The sequence below is a fragment of the Moschus berezovskii genome, chromosome 16 (assembly GCF_049115385.1).
Source record: "Moschus berezovskii isolate FMDL1 chromosome 16, NW_MosBer_1.0, whole genome shotgun sequence".
Lineage (NCBI taxonomy): Eukaryota > Metazoa > Chordata > Mammalia > Artiodactyla > Moschidae > Moschus > Moschus berezovskii.
In genome coordinates this window covers 79,031,241-79,053,926 of record NC_142475.1, presented here as the reverse complement: position 1 = coordinate 79,053,926, position 22,686 = coordinate 79,031,241, and the positions used below count along the sequence as shown (strand labels likewise).

At 40.7% G+C, this 22,686-nt stretch overlaps 1 long non-coding RNA gene across 1 annotated transcript in view; it reads right to left on the bottom strand.

The window, feature by feature from the left end:
• Positions 1 to 425: 425 nt before the first annotated feature.
• LOC148775287 (uncharacterized) overlaps positions 426 to 22,686 on the bottom strand; it is a 36,185-nt gene continuing 13,924 nt past the window's right edge. Inside the window, exons 2-3 of the long non-coding RNA XR_016039319.1 lie at positions 2,049 to 2,203; positions 426 to 1,357 (exon numbers count right to left, since the gene is read on the bottom strand). This is a non-coding gene — a long non-coding RNA (uncharacterized LOC148775287). The remainder of the gene's footprint in view (positions 1,358 to 2,048; positions 2,204 to 22,686) is intronic.

The following is a 22,686-nucleotide window of genomic DNA, read 5'->3' as shown; positions in this document are numbered from 1 at the left end:
CCATGAGGGAGTTACCATTTCATTCTCAGAGAACATGGGAGCTGCCCAAAAATATGGGAGCTGCCCAAGAACATGGGAGCTGCCAGAGTCCACAGCATCCACGGGTGGCAGGCACGTGCCCATGGTGGGGCCACAAGCATAGGTCGGTGCCCACATGGGAAAGCCCTAGCACATTCCACGAAGGACCATCCAGCCCTTAGTTTTATTTCCACGCATCAGTAGACAATCCATCTCTTCCTGGTCCCAGGTTACCACTCACTCGATGCTATTTGATTTCTTTTAATTTATTTATTTTTAATTGGAGGATAATTGCTTTACAATATTGTGTTGGTTTCTGCCATCATCAGCATGAAGCAGCCATAGGTATACATATGTCCCCTCCCTCTGAACTCCCCTCCCACCCCATTCCACCCCTCTAGGTTGTCACAGAGCACAGGGTTTGTGCTCCCTGCGTCATAGAGCAAATTCCCACCAACTACCTATTTTACATAGGTTCAGTTCAGTTCAGTTGCTCAGTCGTGTCCGACTCTTTACGACCTCATGAATCACAGCACGCCAGGCCTCCCTGTCCATCACCAACTCCCAGAGTTCACTCAAACTCATGTCCATTGAGTCGGTGATGCCATCCAGCCATCTCATTCTCTGTCATCCCCTTCTCCTCCTGCCCCCAATCCCTCCCAGCATCAGAGTCTTTTCCAGTGAGTCAACTCGTCACATGAGGTGGCCAAAGTATTGCAGTTTCAGCTTTAGCATCAGTCCTTCCAATGAACACCCAGGACTGATCTCCTTTAGAATGGACTGGTTGGATCTCCTTGCAGTCCAAGGGACTCTCAAGAGTCTTCTCCAGCACCACAGTTCAAAAGCATCAATTCTTCGGCGATCAGCCTTCTTCACAGTCCAACTCTCACATCCATACATGACCACGGGAAAAACCATAGCCTTGACTATACGGACCATGGTTGGCAAAGTAATGTCTCTGCTTTTTAATATGCTATCTAGGTTGGTCATAACTTTCCTTCCAAGGAGTAAGCGTCTTTTAATTTCATGGCTGCAATCAGCATCTGCAGTGATTTTTGGAGCCCAAAAAAATGAAGTCTGGCACTGTTTCCACTGTTTCCCCATCTATTTCCCATGAAGTGATGGGACCAGATGCCATGATCTTTGTTTTCTGAATGTTGAGCTTCAAGCCAACTTTTTCCACTCTCCTCTTTCACTTTCATTAAGAGGCTTTTGAGTTCCTCTTCACTTTCTGCCATAAGGGTGGTGTCATCTGCATATCTGAGGTGATTGATATTTCTCCCAGCAATCTTGATTCCAACCTGTGCTTCTTCCAGCCCAGCGTTCCTCATGATGTACTCTGCATACAAGTTAAATAAGCACAGGTTAGTGTACATGTTTCAGTGCTACTCTGTTTGTCCCACTCTCTCCTTTTGAGCCATACCTTCCCCATTTATTGAAGGATAATAGAATCCACATCTCAAAAGATACTGTAAGGACAAAATGGGTGTCTACGAATCAACTTGGGAGGCTTGCAAAAGGTGATATGGTAGGTATCACAAATCACATTGCATCACTAGACAAAGTCTTTGACTAATGCTAACAGGACTCCCCTTCCCCAAATTTCCATTGAACATGGCTAGACAGCTTACATAGCATGGATAGTCTAAATCAGTTGGATTCCTGGAATGTTTTCTCTCTTGCTGACCCCCAGGAAGGAGATTTATTTGGTACCAATAAATGGTGTTTGGTCCTTGGTGTAGGCATGGGAGGTGCAGTGAGTATAGGAGACCAGATCCACCATCAGGTCCGTCTCCCCCTACAAGGCTGGTGTGAGCGGAGGAGGCTGGGGGAGAGCTGCTCTGGCCTCCCTAGGGTCCCCTCCATCAGCATCCTGCCTTCTCAAGGGAGACGAAAGTGCTTGAGCTTCTTTGTGTACTTTTGTGCAAAGAGCATGATCTTTGACCCTGGCAATAAAGAAATACACGTACCTAAATCCACACCAAGCAATGACATGGGCACTGACCCCCACAGCTGTCTGCCACACTCACACATGGGCCTTGAGAATCTCAGGGCAGCTCACATCATCCCACGGGCACACTGCCTTCATGCACACAGCAGCCTGGGCCTGCTGAATGCCATCACCAGTCACAGCTGGGGAACCCGTGCAGGGCTGAACACTCCAGGACTTTGATATCAGAACCTGCTGGTGAAAAAAGAAAGGTGAGTGTGACAGTAGGGCCTGGGCTGAGTGACAGTGACGTGCCCTCAACAGTGAAGCCAGGTCAGCCAAAGGGACACAGTGGGAAGACGGATGCTCACTCTCCAGCTGGGAAGCTCTGAATAGTCAGCAACGGTTACCAAGTTCTTAAACCCCAGACTTTTGAACAATCGCTTTCTATTTAAGTTTTACAAAATGATGCAAAGTAGAGTGCTATCAAGATTAAAAAAAAAAAAAAACACACATCTTTTCATCTAAAACTACATGAACTGGCCTTAGAAATTGCCTGAGTGATTTAATATTGACATGTTAATCTATAAAGGATATATTGCTCTTAATTGGCATATATTAGTTGATTATATCTCTTGACTCATTGAAACAAACTCATGCATTTTTAAATGAAAGGATACAGTTTAAGAACACTATTAAAGTGACCCTTGTTCATTCCTTCAAGAAATAATTGAGTACCACACACCAAGCACTTTCTCCTGCTGGGTCCACTGGAGCAGACTAAAATGCAACACAGAAGAACTGATGCCACCAATATGGTCTTGAAAGCTGTGGTGGTGTCCCATACCCCCCACCTCTCTGCAGAGTCATATGTGGAAGTGCTAACCCCCAGCTCTTCAGAATAGACTACATTTGGAGATACAGACTTTAAAGAGTAGTTTAGCAAAAACAAGGCCACTAGGATGGACCCTAATCCAATATGACTAGTGTCCTTGTAAGGACAGGAAGTGTGGGCTAGAGGGAAGACCACGTGAGGACACAGGGAACAGACAGCCATCCACAAGGCGAGGTGGGGTCCCTTGGCAGGAGCAAACTGTCCCAACACCCTGGTTTGGACTTCAGACTCCAGAATTATGAGAGAGAAAGTTTATGCTATTTAAGCCACCCAGGCTTGGTATGTTGTCATGGCAACCCTAGCAAACTAATCACATAGGGAAGACAGCTTTCTCAAGGAACCAAAGCTTCCCCAACTTTTTTAGTCTTTGACTACATATATTCTTAAATCATTACCCTTAAACATATTAGCCCAATTATGTGTTGCAGTAAGTCCAGAATGCTAAAAATAATTTACAAGAATTAATTAAATGAAATAGTATGTGAGTTCCATCTGCCAGGGTGCAATAAAAACAGTTAAACTTTTAACTACTTTCTTAATATAATTCACAAATGGAAGCTATCTGGAAGAACACTTTTAAGGAAAGAGTAATTTTTAGTATAATGCTAATTAAAAACCTTAATTCTAGGCAGTGTTCGATGTCCTTCCTTTTTGAAATTTGCTGGAATTTTTTTTTTTCTTTTATGAGCTGGGGTTGATTGAACCCGTGGATGTAGAACTGAGGATGTGGGCATTGACTGTACAGCTTTGACTATGACTCATGATAGCTGCCATCTTTGTCTTATTTATACTTTTAAATGAAATGTTTTTAACATGTAATTAATTGTTTGTAGTAGATTTTTCTCTATTAAGTTAGAATGCTCCGTTTTTCCCAGAATGTTAAGAACTTTTCTTAAATTCAAAAGAGATGTTACACTTCTCATGGAATATTTTTCCTACAGATACTGAAATGATCTTTTTTTTCCTGTTTAATCTGTTCATGACATAATTATATGAATATTTAAAAATTTTGGTACCAATTATATTCACAGAGTGAACTTATTTTGATCATGTTTTATATATATATATTGCTCAACTTGGATTTTCAATACCTTGTTTAGAATTTTTATCTAAATTTCTGTGAGATATTATCTTATAAAAGTTGCTTTTTTCATACTGCTTTTTTTTTTTTTTTAATGTTGCTGTCCTCAGACAATAAGGGTTCTGCATTCCCTCCTTTTATACTCTCTGAGTGACTCCATGGGATTTGGAACTGTCTAGATTTATTTATAAACCAAATACTAGGCTTGGTTTGAAGAACATGTCAGAAATTTATTCTGAAAAGCTTCCTTCCCATTTGTGGTCACATCTAGACTATTTTGCCAAAGCATTTTGTTTCTCTTTATTGCTTTGTGCCCTGTTCTGCATTTCCAACAAGATAAGTGGATAATGTGCTACATTAATAAATAAAGTTTGATTCTTGTTTTTGCCAAACTGTGTCCTCAAGAAATGTTTGTGGAAGCCCTCATCTCCAGCACTCGTCCATGGGGTCTCATAATGCGTAAACAGGACCCTTTCAGATGTTATCAAATTGGGTCCATAAACTGGGCTCTGTTCCACTATGACTGGTGTCCTTGTGAGCAGGGGAAAATGCAGACACAGACACACAGAGAATACACCTCAGGATGACAGAGGCTGGCGGTACACGGCAGCCACAAGCCAAGGAAGACCAAGGATTGCTAGCAAACCTCCAGAAACTAAGTGAAGGATCCGCCCTTGTAAGTTCCAGAGGGAGCAGGGTTCCATTGACTCCTTTAATCAGGCTTTTCTACCCTCCAAACAGAGGTCGGGACATTTCTACTGTCTTCAGCCCTCCAGTTGTGGTTCTTGTCAGGGGAGCCCTAGGAAGCTAACGTGATTATTAGCTCCCATAATTTCATGCTAAATTCACCCCTAATTTCTAAAACAGTTTTTCTGCTCATTTTTAATGTAAGGTAATTTTGATTTCTATCTTTGAAGGTATTGTTAAATTAAACATCTTAAAATAAGTTATAATGTTGTATTCTGAATGGTTAAGCTTAAATTATACAGCACGAGCAATAATGGTTAATGGAAATCAGAAAGTTAAAAAGATGAAATTAATGGCCATGAGTTGTGAGAGTTCAGAAAATACATGGTAGTTTGAGGTTTTAAAAAGTAGAACACTGAGCTTTCCCTGATAGTATAATCTTGGTTTTGTTCATTTCAGTCCTTTGCTATTGATCTGTTTCTCAGGTCATAACCAATTGAGCTAAACATTAAACATGCCCATCCCTGTTGTCACTTGCTGCTTGTACTATGGCTCACCCCAGAGCTTTGAGAAATTCTGAGAGTCTTTCAACCATGCATAGCACAGATACCATATTGAGTAACTTATTAATGCTACAGAGCTGATGTTTGAAACAGTACCAGTCGCGAGCTCCAGTCTCATCAGAGGGAAGTCTGAAATCAATACAATCTCAGAAACTTATTGATTCACTTGCATGACTCAAGAGGATGCTAGCTCTATTTTTTTTAACTTTTTAAATTGTTGACTGTCACTCTTCTTTCTTAGTTATAACTAGCCCCTGTGTGTGTGCATGCTCAGTTGTGTATGACTCTTTTATGACCCCACAGACTGTAGCTGGCCAGGCTTCTCTGTCCATGGGTTTTCCCAGGGAAGAATACTGGAGTGGGTTGCCATTTCCTTCTCCAGGGGATCTTCCCAACCCAAGGATTGAACCTGCATCTCCTGCATGGGCAGGCAGGCTCTTTACCACCGAGCCACCAGGGAAGCCCCAATTAGCCCCAAGTGACAATATAAAGCAAATTCTCTATTAGTATCTTTGGTATATCACTTCAGTTGACAAATTTCCTTCCCAAACCTAACACTCAGCAACATACACAGGGGTCAAATCCACATCTCTTATATCTCCTGCTTTGGTAGTCAGCTTCTTTACCACTAGTGTCACCTGGGAAGCCCTTCAAAATATTAAACTGGTATAAAGGCAGCATGGTTATGACTGTCAAATTCATACACTCTGGGATGGCACATGATGGGCACTGCTCCTGAGGGTGACGGTGACAGTGGCGACCGACCTCCTTTCTGCTGAGCACAGGCACAAAACTGAAGCCTGCAGGTGCCCTTGACCACAGCACTGCCCAAATAAGTACAGACTTAGAGAGCCCTGCTCAGGGCAAGCGTGGAAACTGTCTTCACGAGGTCTCCTGACTTTGATAACTGTAAAGTTTAACTGTGTTTACATTTAACTTCTAACCCTTCTATTACTGCCAAACAGAAACACTCATGGAATAATAAGAGGAAACAAAGTCTAGCCATGCTTCAAAGTGGTACTTTTGTTGCTGTTTTGATGTACAAAGAATCTAGAGAAAAGATTCACAGACCTTGAAATGAGCTATTTCATGCCCCAAAGACAACAATGTCGATCCATATCTAATTTCATAAGGGCAGTTTGCCTTAATGTCTGCTTGGAAAGGATGGATAATAATAAGAATTTTCATTCAGCTGGACCATTCAGAGAGGGCAGAAGCTCCTGAATGTTTCCCCGCTCCCCAGGGCTTTCCTGCCCTTCTGATTCAGGGTGAAGGATAGATAATGTAGCAATTATGATTTAAAAGAAACAAAAGCCTCTACCACAAACATTGAGGAAATGTTGAGGAATGCCATTTTGTGATAAAAATGTCCTTATGGAAAAGCTTTCTGAGACTCTTCTGAATTTTTAGTACAAATATGATCATTCAGTAACTTTTAGAGAGAAAATATGAATCATTCAAAAAAAAAAAGCACAATGCCCTTGTGAATGTGACACAAAATCACACTTTTTCTGCCTCAAGAGGAATTCATCAGGGCCCAGGGTAGGTCACCCTACATGTACAGGGGTGCAATATTGATTATTCTGAATTAAAGTTAGTTCAAAGTGGTCAGCACGAGAAGAATCATTTCCGTCTGTCTGAAGCAGGAAATCAATCTTTCATTTGAGAGTTTCTCTCTCTGCAGCCAGAGAGAAGGTCGCTTTATCACCATAGATGGAGATTTGGGGGGAAGAAGCCTCCAGAAACAAGCCTTGTGACTTTTAATTGACTCCCCCAAGTCCAAACGCTGTTTAGATTCTTCCATAATTGGATACCAAAACCTAAGTCTCTTATCCTGTCAATTCCTCACCAATTTATTGTGTTTTTGTCTAAAAAGTATAAAAGCTGCCTGAATCAAAATTTGTTTCTTTTTTGTCTGTTAACCCTTCTGGTGTCAACTGGATCATTAGTTCAGCCACAGGACTCAAGAGGGGCAAAGGGGAGATGTCCCTTCCCCAACAACTGCTTCAGCATCAGAGAAGCCAGTGACACACTATCACCTACCATCCGAGCAGGGACACGTCCAGGATGACTGTCAGATCAGAAACACGCATGGTATAAAGTTATGGTTAATTTTTGTTGTTTAGTTGCTAAGTTGTGTCAAACTCTTTTGCAACCCCATGGACTGCAGCTTGCCAGGCTCCTCTGTCCATGGGATTTCCCAGGCAAGAATACTGGAGTGGGCTGCCATTTCCTTCTCCAGGGGATCTTTCCCACTCAAGCATCGAACCTGCATCTCCTGCATTGGCAGGCATATTCTTTACCACAGAGCCACCTGGGAAGCCGTAAGGTTAACTGATAGTCACTAAAACACCAGAAAAAAAAGTTAGTTCCTTCATCTGAAGGAAATCTGCCTCAAAATACTTTTTACTAAACACTTACCTTAGGACTCTAGATGCTTCCTGAAAGATTTTAATGACTCATAACTTTTTCTTTTAAAATTCTTTCACAATTAAAATATCATGCATTTTGGACAGCTATAATGCTCTATCTTTAAGATACATTATCTCTGTAACTGAAATGGCACAGAAAATTAAGCAAGTGGGGAGAATAAATTGTCTCCTTTTTTTCTTACAGCCTTATCCACTTTTTGCTTTTATAGGAGGAAGAGCATTTCTTTCTACTTCCACATTACAGGAAGAAAATAGTCTAAGCTACTTCACATGATAGTTTATAGAGAACTAAAAATGTAATAGTCATCCAATTTTCAAAAGCAGAGTACAGAATACGAACTCTATGCACAACAACAATTATTCAAGCTCTACCTTGTGATCAGTTAGAGAAAGGGGGGAAAGAGATGGGACTAAAAATAAATTTAAAGAGAACAAGAAGAAACAGAAATATAAAAATATAAATGATAACAGAATAAAGAATATGACACGGGTACATCCAGGAGGTAACAGACAAGGGCAGACTTCACACAGCAAAAGAAACAGGTTCACGTCTGCCAGTAACTCACGTGCAAGGAACACTGGCATATTTGAAAAATCATTCAGAGAAAATCTTTCATGGACATAAGATTTGGACCTTTACCACGTGCCAACTATTAACAAGAAAATCCCCTCCCCGTTTTCACCCCCGTGGCAAGCATGGATGAGAAATTTGCTTTTGAGACATGTCTCACAATCAGGATAAAATACAAAAAATAAATAATCTTAGTAGATTTTACCAACATACAGTAACTCTTCGAAATCTCTGGTCGTGAGAAATGTTTTCTTTTTGCTTAAAAGTCTCATTAACATGAATCCGCCCCGGGTGCACATGAGTTCCCCCTCCTGAACCTCCCTCCCACCTCCCTCCTCCCTTTATCCACCCTCTGGGTCATCCCCGCACACCACCCCCGAGCATCCTGTAACATGCATCGACCCTGAACTGGTGATTCGTTTCACATAAGACAACATACATGTTTCAATGCCATTCTCCAAAATCATCCATGTCAATGTATGGCAAAACCAACCAATATAATATTGTAAAATAATTAGCCTCCAATAAAAAATAAATAAATTTTATTTTAAAAATGGGTAAAAAAAAAAAGTCTCATTAACAAGTAAGTATTGGGGTTAAAGACAGGTAAGCCCCAGACAGACTTTTCCTCTTTTCATAATCAGAAAGACAGAAAAACAACTGAAAAGGGAAATTAAAAAGTAAACGGTGAAATTATGGAAAGGAAATAGTGCAGGATTGAAAGACAGGATAAACTCTGGTTTTCAGGGGAGAGGACACTGACTTAGAGTAACTGAAGAGACGCGAGTGATAGAAGCCGGGGCAGTAAGTCAAGGTGCAAGGCACACTGGCGAGCAGGCAACACACGGCTCCTGCTCCTTTATTTTATATATATAGATCTGATTGATAGAGTGCCTGATGAACTCTGGATGGAGGTTCGTGGCATTGTACAGGAGACAGGGACCAAGACCATCCCCATGGAAAAGAAATGCAAAAGAGCGAAATGGCTCTCTGAAGAGGCCTTACAAATAGCTGTGAAAAGAAGAGAGGCGAAAAGCAAAGGAGAAAAGAAAAGATATAAGCATCTGAAGAAAGCCTTCCTCAGTGATCAATGCAAAGAAATAGAGGAAAACAACAGAATGGGAAAAACAAGAGACCTCTTCAAGAAAATTAGAGATTCCAAGGGAACATTTCATGCAAAGATGGGCTCGATAAAGGACAGAAATGGTATGGTCCTAACAGAAGCAGAAGATATTAAGAAGAGGTGGCAGGAATACACAGAAGAACTGTACAAAAAAGATCTTCACAACCAAGATAGTCACGATAACGTGATCATTGACCTAGAGCCAGACATCTTGGAATGTGAAGTCAAGTGGGCCTTAGAAAGCATCACTACTAACAAAGCTAGCGGAGGTGATGGAATTCCAGTTGAGCTATTTCAAGTATTGAAAGATGATGCTGTGAAAGTGCTGCACTCAATATGCCAGCAGATATGGAAAACTCAGCAGTGGCCACAGGACTGGAAGAGGTCAGTCTTCATTCCAGTCCCAAAGAAAGGCAATGCCAAAGAATGCTCAAACTACCGCACAATTGCACTCATCTCACACGCTAGTAAAGTCATGCTCAAAATTCTCCAAGCCAGGCTTCAGCAGTATGTAAACCGTGAACTCCCAGATGTTCAAGCTGGTTTTAGAAAAGGCAGAGGCACCAGAGATCAGATTGCCAACATCCGCTGGATCATGGAGAAAGCAAGAGAGTTTCAGAAAAACATCTATTTCTGCTTCATTGACTATGCCAAAGCCTTTGACTGTGTGGATCACAATAAACTGTGGAACATTCTGAAAGAGATGGGAATCCCAGACCACCTGACCTGCCTCTTGAGAAACCTGTATGCAGGTCAGGAAGCAACAGATAGAACTGGACATGGAACAACAGACTGGTTCCAAATAGGAAAAGGTGTACGTCAAGGCTGTATATTGTCACCTTGCTTATTTAACTTATATGCAGAGTACATCATGAGGAACGCTGGGCTGGAAGAAGCACAAGCTGGAATCAAGATTGCTGGGAGAAATATCAATAACCTCAGATATGCAGATGACACTACCCTTATGGCAGAAAGTGAAGAGGAACTCAAAAGCCTCTTGATGAAAGTGAAAGAGGAGAGTGAAAAGGTTGGCTTGAAGCTCAACATTCAGAAAACAAAGATCATGGCATCTGGTCCCATCACTTCATGGGAAATAGATGGAAAAACAGTGGAAACAGTGTCAGACTTTATATTTTTGGGCTCCAAAATCACTGCGGATGCTGATTGCAGCCATGAAATTAAAAGACGCTTGCTCCTTGGAAGGAAAGTTATGACCAACCTTGATAGTATATTAAAAAGCAGAGACATTACTTTGCCAACCAAGGTCCGTCTAGTCAAGGCAATGGTTTTTCCCGTGGTCATGTATGGATGTGAGAGTTGGACTGTGAAGAAAGCTGATCGCTGAAGAACTGATGCTTTTGAACTGTGGTGTTGGAGAAGACTCTTGAGAGTCCCTTATACTGCAAGGAGATCCAACCAGTCCATTCTAAAGGAGATCAATCCTGGATGTTCATTGGAGGGACTGATGCTAAAGCTGAAACTGCAATACTTTGGCTACCTCATGCGACGAGTTGACTCACTGGAAAAGACTCTGATGCTGGGAAAGGTTGGGGGCGGGAGGAGAAGGGGACGACAGAGAATGAGATGGCTGGATGGCATCACCGACTCTATGGACATGAGTTTGAGTGTACTCCGGGAGTTGGTGATGGACAGGGAGGCCTGGCGTGCTGTGATTCATGGGGTCGTGGAGAGTCGGACACGACTGAGCGACTTCACTGAATATATAAAATGGGCTTCCTGGTGGCTCAGATGGTTAAGAGGCTGCCTGCAGTGCAGGAGACCCAGGTTAGATCCCTGGGTCAGGAAGATCCCCTGGAGAGGGAATGGCAACCCACTCCAGTATTCTTGCCTGGAGAATCTGGTGGACAGAGGCGCCTGGAGGGCTGCTGTCCATAGGGTAGCACAGAGTTGGACATGACTGCTGCTGGAAGGGATTGGGGGCGGGAGGAGACAGGGACGACAGAGAATGAGGTGGCTGGATGGCATCACCGACTCGATGGACATGAGTTTGAGTGAACTCCGGGAGTTGGTGATGGACAGGGAGGCCTGGCGTGCTGTGATTCATGGGGTCGCAAAGAGTCGGACACGACTGAGTGACTGAACTGAACTGAAGCAACTTAGTATGCATGCATGCATTGGAGAATGAAATAGCAACCCACTCCAGTATTCTTTCCTGGAGAATCGCAGGGACAGAGGGGCCTAGTGGGCTGCCCCATCTATGGGGTCACACAGAGTTGGACAAGACTGAAGTGACTTAGCAGCAGCAGCAGCACACATATATACTATAGTGAAAGTGAAAGTGTTAGTCACTCAGTCATGTCTGACTCTGCAATTGTACAGACTGTAGCTAGCCAGGCTCCACTGTCCATGGAATTCTCCAGGCAAGAATACTGGAATGGGTTACCATTCCTATCTCCAGGGGATCTTTCTGACCCAGGGATTGAACCCGGGTCTCCTGCATTGCAGGCAGATTCTTTACTGTCTGAGCCAGCAAGGAAGTCAGGTATTTATCTTTTCATTCCTAAAACACAGCTACTAAGACCCACAACTATAAAATCCATGAAACTGATGCTAAATTCAATGTCATGCTTTCAAGTGTTGAGCTCATTATTTTGCATTCTGCTTCTGCAGAATGAACAGCACCGATGCCCTCTGAGCCTGGACCTTAGGGATAACTGACTGACATCCGGATTCTAATTGGCCTCTTGTCACTTTTTATTTGCTCAACCATGTGTCTCCCTTCCTGCAGGGCTACAGAGCTGACGGAATGAGTTTTAATTTTCAGAAACTGGGGTTAAGATAATGTAGGAATCAAACACAAACATGGTTTTCTCTGTCATCATTTTTCATTCCTTTTCATATAAAATTAAGACATCATAGTTGATTGATGTGAACATCAATAAACAATTGATTGACACTAACAGCCGATTCATTGGAAAAGTCCCTGATGCTGGGAAAGATTGAGGGCAGAAGAAAAGGGCACCAGAGGATGAGATGGCTGGATGGCAACACCAGTGCAATAGACATGAACTTGGGCAAACTTTAGGAGATGGTGAGAGACAGGGAGGTCTGGCGTACTGCAGTCCATAGGGTCACAAAGAGGTGGACACGACTGGGTGACTGAACAACCACCACCACGATTGATTGAACCAGGTGCCTCCATCAGGACACCTGGGGCATTTGTGGAATCAGACAGCTTCACTGGTCTCAAGATGCTCATGTGCCAACTATAATAAAAACACTGCCTCCCAAAGCCTGATGCTCGCCTGTGGGCAATGGTATACAACCAGGTGCGTTAGACCTGACAAGGCCTGGCAGGACCACTGGGCGAAGGCCTGTCTGACAGAGGCTGTCTGGCAGAGGCTGGCACCTCAAAACCTGCTCCCTGGGGTGGGAGCATCAAAACAGACCTGTGGTATAAATTAATGCCACTTAGATTCTGCAGGAACAAGTTTCCCTCTCTTTGAGGCTGACCCAACTTCTATGGCCACCAGTCCAAGGTGGTACCTGCACACAGACTGAAAACATGCCACAGTCTTCACCACCCTTGTTCTGATTTACAGAGATCATTAAAAAGTAAGGAGAACTGAAGGGACAACAATTTTGTAATCAAAATGATATCTTACTGTGAAAATGCATGCCTTTGTGTGTCGTTAATTTTACTCTCAACCTTCTGCCCAGCATCAAGAATGGATGAGTCAGCAAAGCCAGCCCCAGCTTGGCCACCCTATATGGCTTTGAAAGTCGATTCCATGATGGGAAATATCAAACCGACCTTGAAGTTAAGAATGGTATGCTATAAATGGTTTTGTAAAAACTTCTAAGACAATAACAACGTTATACACTGTCGACATGATACTGTCCACTGCGGACAAGTGGGCAATTATCCTAAAGTAAAACTCCCACCAAGCATTATTTAGGGAATTAAAGCATTCCAGAATCTGGTAAAGCTATGTGAAATATTTCCTCTTTTACAACCCTGATTCAAATAGGATTCAACCACATTAGCAATTTGTCATCTTGGGCAAGATATGAAAAGCCTATCTCTTCAGCCACCTTGCTTTAATGTTAAACATTAAAACAGAGTAAATATTATTACAACCCTATGGATATGTCTTAAAGCAAGAATTGAACTCTCAGTAACATTTCAGTGAAAAATAATTCATGCTGTTTCTATAGTTCTTGAAAGTGTGAGAATTCTGTCAAGTTCAATATTATAGACAAAGGACGCTTTTCACTTAGAGTTGATAATCTTTGACATAGTAAATTTTCTCATGATGATGGTTCAAGAAGTTTAAATTTAAAGAAACATATGAAATAAAAATGATCATGAATAAATATTTTAAATTCACATATGAAAAACAAGCATACCCATATTTTAGTTCATTTTTTGAGAATATTAAAAATATAACAAATATTCTTAAGATTAACTCTCACTTTTTTGTCATTTTAACTATCAATTTTTAAGTTTCCTAGTTTTAGGGTAAAATAAAGTAACCTTTTTATTATTCATTTGATTTCAGTATTGTTTTGTTTTCGTACAAATTGCAAAGAGATTTCTTCAGAACAGCACTGTATTATGCAAAACAAGTTCAGTTTATTGGGGTACATCAGAACAAAACAATACTATTAATATCTTATTTGTCTCAGAAATCTTCTCAATTAATGACATACGGAAGAGAATACTCAGGAATTCTGAGCATATTTTCCGTGTTTTCACACACAGCTTTGCAGAGGTGGAGGAAGGAGGAGATCGTTTTCCTTTGTTAAGTCTTGGCATTAACAGAAAAGGGGAAAAGATCTCAGCCAGGTTACAGAATAAACTCTCAAAAAAAAAGTACGCATGACCCCATCTGAGGGCAGAAAGAGAGGTGCAGACGTAGAGAATGGACAGGCGAACACAGTGGGGGCAGAGGAGGGCGGGACGAATTGAGAGACTAGCACTGATATATATATGCTGCCGCGTGTGAAAGGGACAGCTAGTGGGAGCTGATGCATAACACAGGGAGCGCAGTGAGGGGCTCTGTGATGACATGGAGGGGTGGGATGCGGGGGAGGTGGAGGGAGACTCAAGAGGGAGGGGATGTAGTTGATTCACTCTGTTGTCCAGCAGAAACTAACACAACATTGTAAAGCAATTATGCTCCAATAAAAAAAGGAAAAAACCCACCAGAATGTCAATTTATAGCACAGGGAACTCTACTCAATGCTCTGTAATGGCCTATATGGGAAAAGAATCTAAGAAAGAGTGGATATATGTATACGTATAACTGATTCACTTTGTTGTACAGTAGAAACTAACACAACAGTGTAAAGTAATCATACGTATAAAAGAAAAAATAAGTCCAATGGACATCAGTGTTCAACACCACCTGCATGTCTGTGACCCCCCGTCACTTCCATGGAGGGAAGTCAAGGCTGAATGTGACTCCTTGCAGGAAAAGGGAGCTGGGTGTGGGGACAGCCAACTGCTCGGTGCCCACTGCGTTGAAGGCCTGGCTCTCAGGACAGGGGACAGACCTGGATGGAAGGACAGGACCTGTGTCCCTGAGGCCAGACTCACCACAGAGTACGGAAAACTCCATGACAGTAGCTCCTGCCACAGCTGCGGAGGGGACTAAGTATTCTTCACCCCCTCCCTGCCCTACAGAAAAGCAGCCAGAAAATGTAATGCTCACAACTAAACAGGTCTTTTCACATTAACTCTCCCTGACAAAGACAACCCCTGACAGTTGAGGGCTGTCCTAGGGAACCAGGTATGAATACCTCTAAGCACACAGACTCTAGCGACTGCCTCTGTGATGCGACCGCCTTTTTTTTTTTTTTTATGGTAGGAGGGTGCAGCTTTTATTTATTTTTTTAAAATTTTTATTGGAGGCTAATTATTTTACAATAATACATTTGTTGGTTTTGCCATACACATTGATATGAATCCGCCCCGGGTGTACATGACTTCCCCCTCCCGAACCCCCCTCCCGCCTCCCTCCTCCCCTTATCCCTCTGGGCGACCGCCTTTGAACAGAACAAGGCTACCTCTCGCGCCGTCTGGCATCATTAAAAACACAGGTAGTCACTGCCTCGCAAGCTCCACTGTTTCTTCAGAGATTGGGAAAGGACAGACAGCAACTATTTGCTTTCAGATTTTGATGTTTGAGAGATGCTATTTATTTTTATGATTTTTTTCCTTTATAATTTTTAAACTATCCAAAATCTGGAAATGCTAGTTACTGATCTTGAAATTTAAAGTTTTGAAAACACATGGCTATCGCAGAACAGAACACATAGATTTTAAATCAGATAACACATGAATTCATAGAGAATAACAGAATAAGTCCAGGATTTTGTAACATGAAGAATTACCATTTGATAAAGAATTTCTGATCTTACTAGAATAAATAATTGCTGGTTACTACCTACACTGTCATAATTCAAATAATAATGTTCTATAGAGAATTCATTTTTACCATACACTATTATAAACATGTGAAGATTGATATTTCACTAATAAAAATACATTCTTTACATAAAAGACCCAAAGAAATGGAATATGCACAAGTTTGATGTCTCAGAAGAATTTGCCAGTGGAAAGATGTGAACCTATTGATATATGACTTACTATATGATAACAAAACAGTGACATCTTCAAAGGGTGCAATTTGAGTAAAGAAATATTTTTTTATAACCAGGCCTGTATTAATAATGAGAAAAGTTACTCAATATCTTTTATAGACCCATAAGAGCTGGGAAAACTAAAAGGAAAAAATAAATGTGCAAATCTGCCTATTTCTAAGAAAACCAAAAAACAGGCAAGGCCCCATAACAGCACTCCATATGCTTATAGCTGAACTCATTTATTTCAACTGCTGATTGTCAGCAAGGCAATAACTCCCAAACTTATCTACAAAAAAGTAATTCTGGTGTCAGCTCAATGTGCAGACAGGCTCCACATGGGGACATGGCACTCAGGCATCGGGATTCCTAGGACATGGCTGAGGTTGGGTTCAATCTCCAGGAGTCTTCCTGTAAATGGACCCTCTTACCTCCAGGTTGAGCTGACTGACTGAGAAAAAGGATTTCATTTTGTGCAAATCTATGACAATCTATCTTTTTAAACAGTCACCACTAATAATCAACTTGCAGAGGTCTACAACACTATAACCAGAGTGATGATAAGATGCAAAGCAATGCCAATAACACTGGCCAAGTATAAATGCTTCCGAACATTGAGGCAGTTGTACCTACAGTGGTAAATCTTACCCTGAAGCTTGATTAATTAATTACTAATTTTAATGTGGGATTAAATATACCAGGCCAGAGTCATTTGTGCTGAATTCCATTCATCCTTAAATCTCTGGTTCCACATTTGTTTGGCTATAAATACATTTTATGTTCTACTATTTTTCAATCCCTAAGAAAATATGATACACATTTGCAAATTCCTGCTTTTCCTGTTTCTTTTGGCATTATTATTTTTGCTGTTTGATACCCATTAAACATAATTTACACTGAAGAGCTTACTTTAAAATGTTAATATAGTTTTGACCCAATATTAATGTATAAGGGAAGGAGGGCAGTGAGGTGAATGGTTAGGACTAGGAGCAGAAACTGTCCAAGGACATCCCCTCTTGTACGTGAGGAGCTTAAACACTTTCCAGTGATGCCAAGAATCATTGGCCACAGTTAGACCAAAGGGAGTCAAGTTACACGCTCACATCGCCCTTGGTCAGTGGGCCCTACCTCCACTGAGGACCTGGAACTCACTGCCCTCGGGGATGGAACCCTGCCTGGGGGTGGAACAGAACGGTCCCTGGAGGAAAGATGACTTCTTTCAGAATAACATCTAATTGATACAGTGTCATTTGTTCAACAAATATCCCTGAGCATGTACTGTGTGTCAGGCAGTGGATGAGAAGCTGTATTGTTCCAGTGGAGAAAAGGAGATGGAGGGAGGGAGAGAGAAAGGGGGGTGGTTTCCAGGAAATGTGGTATCTCTAATCAGAATAAATATGACACACAAAAGTTCACTCGTGTGATTGTTCAGGATGATGATTATTTTAAAATTACATTTCAATGACTGCAAATTTTTGTTCATGCCTCAGTTCAGTTCAGTTGCTCAGTTGTGTCCGACTCTGCAATGCCATGAATCGCAGCACGCCAGGCCTCCCTGTCCATCACCAACTCCCAGAGTTCACTCAAATTCATGTCCATCGAGTCAGTGATGCCATCCAGCTATCTCATCCTCTGTCGTCCCCTTCTCCTCCTGCACCCAATCCCTCCCAGAGCATGAGGTGGCCAAAGTATTGACGTTTCAGCTTTAGCATCAGTCCTTCCAAAGAATACCCAGGACTGATCTCCTTTAGAATGGACTGGTTGGATCTCCTTGCAGTCCAAGGGACTCTCAAGAGTCTTCTCCAACACCACAGTTCAATGCCCTACTTACTTCTAAAAAAGAATTTCTGAAATCAATAAAGGTAAAACCTGAAAAGGAGAAAACTGCTCACAAATCTACCAACTAAAATATATCAAAAATATTTTTATATTTCTGATTTGCTTCTATTCATTCTTGCTATGTACTCACAAGTTTTGTACAGCTGTATGGTAACTATAACAATTAGCCAAGTTGTTTCAGAAAACAGCTTTGCAACACTTCACACATTTTTATTTTGTCAAAATTTTCATAAAAACTGCCATTCAAATGTATGCAGGTTCATGTATATTTTAGGAACACTAGAATCTGATCACCTCATTTTGATGAAAAACTTAAAATGGGAAGAAACAGTTACGTTGAAACTACATGACCCAAAGGAAGTAAGACATATAGTAAGGAGCTATTATTTCTTTAAAGTCACTTAAGTTTTGAACACACAAAGTCCTGTTTTTCAAGTCAATTTGTTTTAGTACCAAGATTTTTATCCTCTCTTGTTTCAGCTCATGACCCACTTTCAAACCACTTCTGAGTTATTAATTCAAAATGGTCTCTTGCCAGTCACTAAAACTCTTAATTTATGCAAGACAAAAGGAATTTTTCCTTAGAGGAATTTAGTTTCTCTTATGAAGCTTTCATCATTGAGCAAATGAGAAAGAATAAACTTTATCAAAAACCCCGAGGCAAAATCAGATACAGTCACTTTTTAAAAAGAGACAGAAAGGAGAAGGCAGCAGATCTATTCAGTGTAAAAAGTATTACTTGCTAGAAAAAATCACAACGGCAATAAATCAATCTAAGAATCATTACTTCATTTCAGCCAGGCAATCCATCTGCCAGTGTTCCAACACTGTGGTACTTTCAGTTGAGATCTTACCTTATTCCATGTAACTGTCGGCTGTGGTTCTCCCTGAGCCAGACTTGACATGTCCACATTCTTTCCAACTTTACACATGTGTCCCTTGATATTTGAGTAAACAGTGCCAGAGCTTCGGAAACAACCCCAAATAATGTCAGGTGATATCATTTTTGTCCACATGTGCCAGTCAAGTCAAGCAGTTCAAGCAGCATAAATCTGGGGACTGTATTGGTCAATCATAAAAGTTTTCTTTTTAAATCAATGACTTTGACATCTAAGAGAATAATAAACATCAAACCAGGGTAGTGGTGATAATGCTAGAGGTAAGAGCAAAGAAAAAGCAAGTAGAATGCACAGCCTTTCATCATGTCTGTATGTTTATTTCTTAGCTGAGAAGTGGATACAAGGATTTTCATTATTCTTCCTCAGCATCATTTTTATCTTTGAAATAAGGGTATATGGTAACATCAAAAATTTATCACTGACTAGGATGAAAAGATTTAATCTTACTTCATTTCCACAAAAAAATACAAATTACCATGACTAGCTTAATAATGAAATAGACAGCTGAAATAGCCCTATTGCTACTTAGGAAATCAAATTTGTAATTTTTTAAGCACCCAAAAAATAAATCTCCAGGAAAATCTTTTTACTGGAGAATTTTACCCAACAATTTAAAATGAATGATATATATGGTTGAGTACCTTTTATGTCCACCTGAAGCTATCACAATATTGTTAACTGGCTATACTCCAATACAAACTAAAAAAGTTTAAAAATAAATAAACAAAAAGAATGAACACTGATGCTATACAAGCTCATCTAGAAAATAAAAGAGGAAGGCATCTTCCTGACTCTTTTGAGGACATGAAGACAGGAAGAAAAATAGAAAAAGAAGATACAGAACCAGTACGTCTCATGAGCGCAGACACAAAATTCATTAGCATAGTGCATCATTCTTTCATAAAAGAATAATGAAAATCCTTGTATCCACTACTCAGCTAAGAAATAAATATACAAATATAAAATTCATTAACTGAAAAAGATTTATACACCATGCCCAAGAGACTCTATTTATTTGCAGGTGATATTATTGTTTGTGTAGAAAATCCTAAGAAACCTATAAAAATACTTCAAAGTTAGCTCAGCAAGATTGCAGGATAGAAGATAAATGTAAAGGAAAAATCAATTGCACGTGTATATTCAAGCAATGAGCACATGGACACGGACATTTTTAAAAATAATACCATTTATAAGTGTTAAAACATTAAAATATTTAGGCAATATATAAATCTAACAAAACATATATAGAAATTATTTGCTGAAAACTGAAAAATGCTGATGTAAGAAATCAAAGGCCAAATAAATAAAGAGACATATTGTCAAAGCTTGGAAGTCTCAAGATAATAAAGAAGTCATTTTTTCATTAAGTTGATACTAGTTGATACAATTAGCTGATACAATTCCTATCAAAATTTTAGCAAGACATTATTTGAAGATAGACAAAATTATTCTAAAATTTATATGGAAATGCAAAGGAACTGGAAGAGGTAAACAATTTTGACCAAGAAGAATAAAGTGACAGGAACCAGCCCACCAGATTTTAAGACTGATTTTATAGCTGCAGTAATCAACACTCTAAGGTATTGATGAATGGTAGACACAGACATGTATGTCAATGGAACAGAGTAAAGAACCACACAAATATGCCAAGCTGGTTTTGACAAAGATACTAAAACAACTCCATGGAAGCCTTTTCAACAGTGATGCTGGAGTGACCAGGTATCCATAAGCAAAATAATGAACAGCAAAGTAAGTCTCACCCCTTACACCAAAACTAACTCAAAAAGGACAAAAAACTTAAATATAAAAGGAAAAATTTTTAGAAAGAAAATAGGAGAAATCATTGGAATCTAGGGCCAGGCAAACACTTTGCATTAAAATCACAATTCACCAAAGAGAAAAATGATAAAGTGGACTTCACCAAAATTAAAACCTTGTGTGCAGGGCAGAAGAAGATGGAGGAGTAAGATGAGGAGATCGCCAGCCTCCCCACAAATGCATCAAAAACTCATCAAGATATGGAACAACTCCTACAGAGCAACCTCTAGGCAACAGCAGAAGACCCCGGGCCTCCAGGGGGACAGTCTAAGCTCCCTGAAATGAGGTGGGAGGGAGGATGGAGACATAAAAAGGGAAAACATGGAGAATTTCTGGAAAGGAGCTTGTGCCCTGAGGGAGGGAGGGAGTCCTGAAACAGTTCACTTGAACAGGGAAGCTCCCTTGCAGGCAGACCCAAAGGGAGCTATGGGAAACCGAACAAAGCAGGGACTTAGAGGGCAGAAAATAGAAAAAGCTGCACTTCTCACCCCATTAATAGCTCACAGATTGTGGCTCCAACCAGAAGGCCGGCTCGGGAACTGAGTGGGAAGGCATATAAACCTCGCCAGCACACACAACCCTTGCAGCGCAAGGGGCTGGCCGGGGGTGGGGGGTGTCGAGAGGGGAACACAAGCCCCAAAACAAAAAGGGCAGGCCAGTGAGACGAAACAAGTGCACACAAGCCTCCCCGACGCAGAGGGCATAGTTGGGGAGCTGAGAAAAGATGCACACAAGACCCTACCTAGCAGGCTTCAGCCAGCAGTGCAGGGCAGAACAGAAGCACCGTCAATGATCCCAGAGACAAGTGGGGAGCTGGCGGCTGTGAAGATATGCTGAGAGGGCCTCTTTGAAGAGGCTGCAGAAATACATGTGTCTAACACTACCAAAACCAGAAGGACTACCCAACGACTTGCTGAACCCATAGACACCAGAAAACCTACTATTGGACGCTGAACTGCTCTTCAGAGAGATTAGATCCAGCTCCATCAACCAGAACCCAGGCACAAGCTTCCCCAACCAGGAAAACAACATGGGACACCAACCCAACCCCATCAACATGGGCAGACTCTACAACCAAGAAAAACTACAACTTTGAGAACCTTTTTATTATTTTTTAAAATAAATCACACTGTTTATTCTCCCTGAATATTTCTACCTTCACGTTAGCCTTTTGTGGTGCTGTGCGGTTTTCCTTTTTATTTTTCTTGTTTAAAAAAAAAATTCACTTTAAGATTTTTTTTTTCACCTTTTTTTTTGATGAGTTCTTTGATTCTGTTTTTTATATATTCAACTGCTTTTCCTATAGTTCTTTACTGGCTGTAGCTATTCATGAATATATATAGATCTTTTTCACATACGTCTATTTGTCTTTGCTTTTCTATTTTTTCTTTCCTTTTTTTTACCCACTCTTTCACTTCCTCATTTTCCCTGTTCCCTCCCTTCTCCTCTTTTTTTCCTCTTTTTGTCTTCTCCCTTGTTTCCTTCTTTCTTTTTTCACCAAATAAGTTAAATTGTTGAGCTCTCTTTGCTATATTCCCCAGTTGGCACTCTGCTCATTCTCAGATTTCCAGATTGAGCATTAGCTAGCTCTGCTGTTAATTGGCCAATATCATTTTCGGTTTCCCATGTTCACCAAGTCAATGTCCTGTACTCTTTTCTTTAGAATAGTTTGGTTATAACTGTATGTGTGGAAGTGTGTGTACATGTCCCATTATGTCTATAATTACCTGCTTGATCTGCTTGATTTCCTCCCATTAGAACACAGGCACAAGTCACCCCTAACAAGAAATCAACACAAACCACTCAATCAACCTTTCCCTCCAAGGGCAAAAACCAAAAGGAAGAAGGAATACAACACTAAAGCCTGGGAAAATGAGACCTCAAGAGGAGCAAGTTAGAAAAAAAAAAAAAATCATGAAAAGACAGAGAAATACAGCACAAATGAAAGAACAAGATAGAAACTCAGAAGACCAAATAAACAGAGAGGAAATAAGCAACCTATCTGAAAGAGAATTCAGAATAATTTGGAGTAAAGATGCTCCAAAGACTTGAAAATAGAATGGAGAAAATGTAAGAACTATTTGACACAGTTAATATAATCACTAAGAACATAGAATAAATAAACAATAAGCAAACAAAATGAATAACACAGTTACTGAAATTAAAAATACTCTAGAAGGAATCAATAGCAGAATAACCGAGGTTATTCCTCTGAATGAGG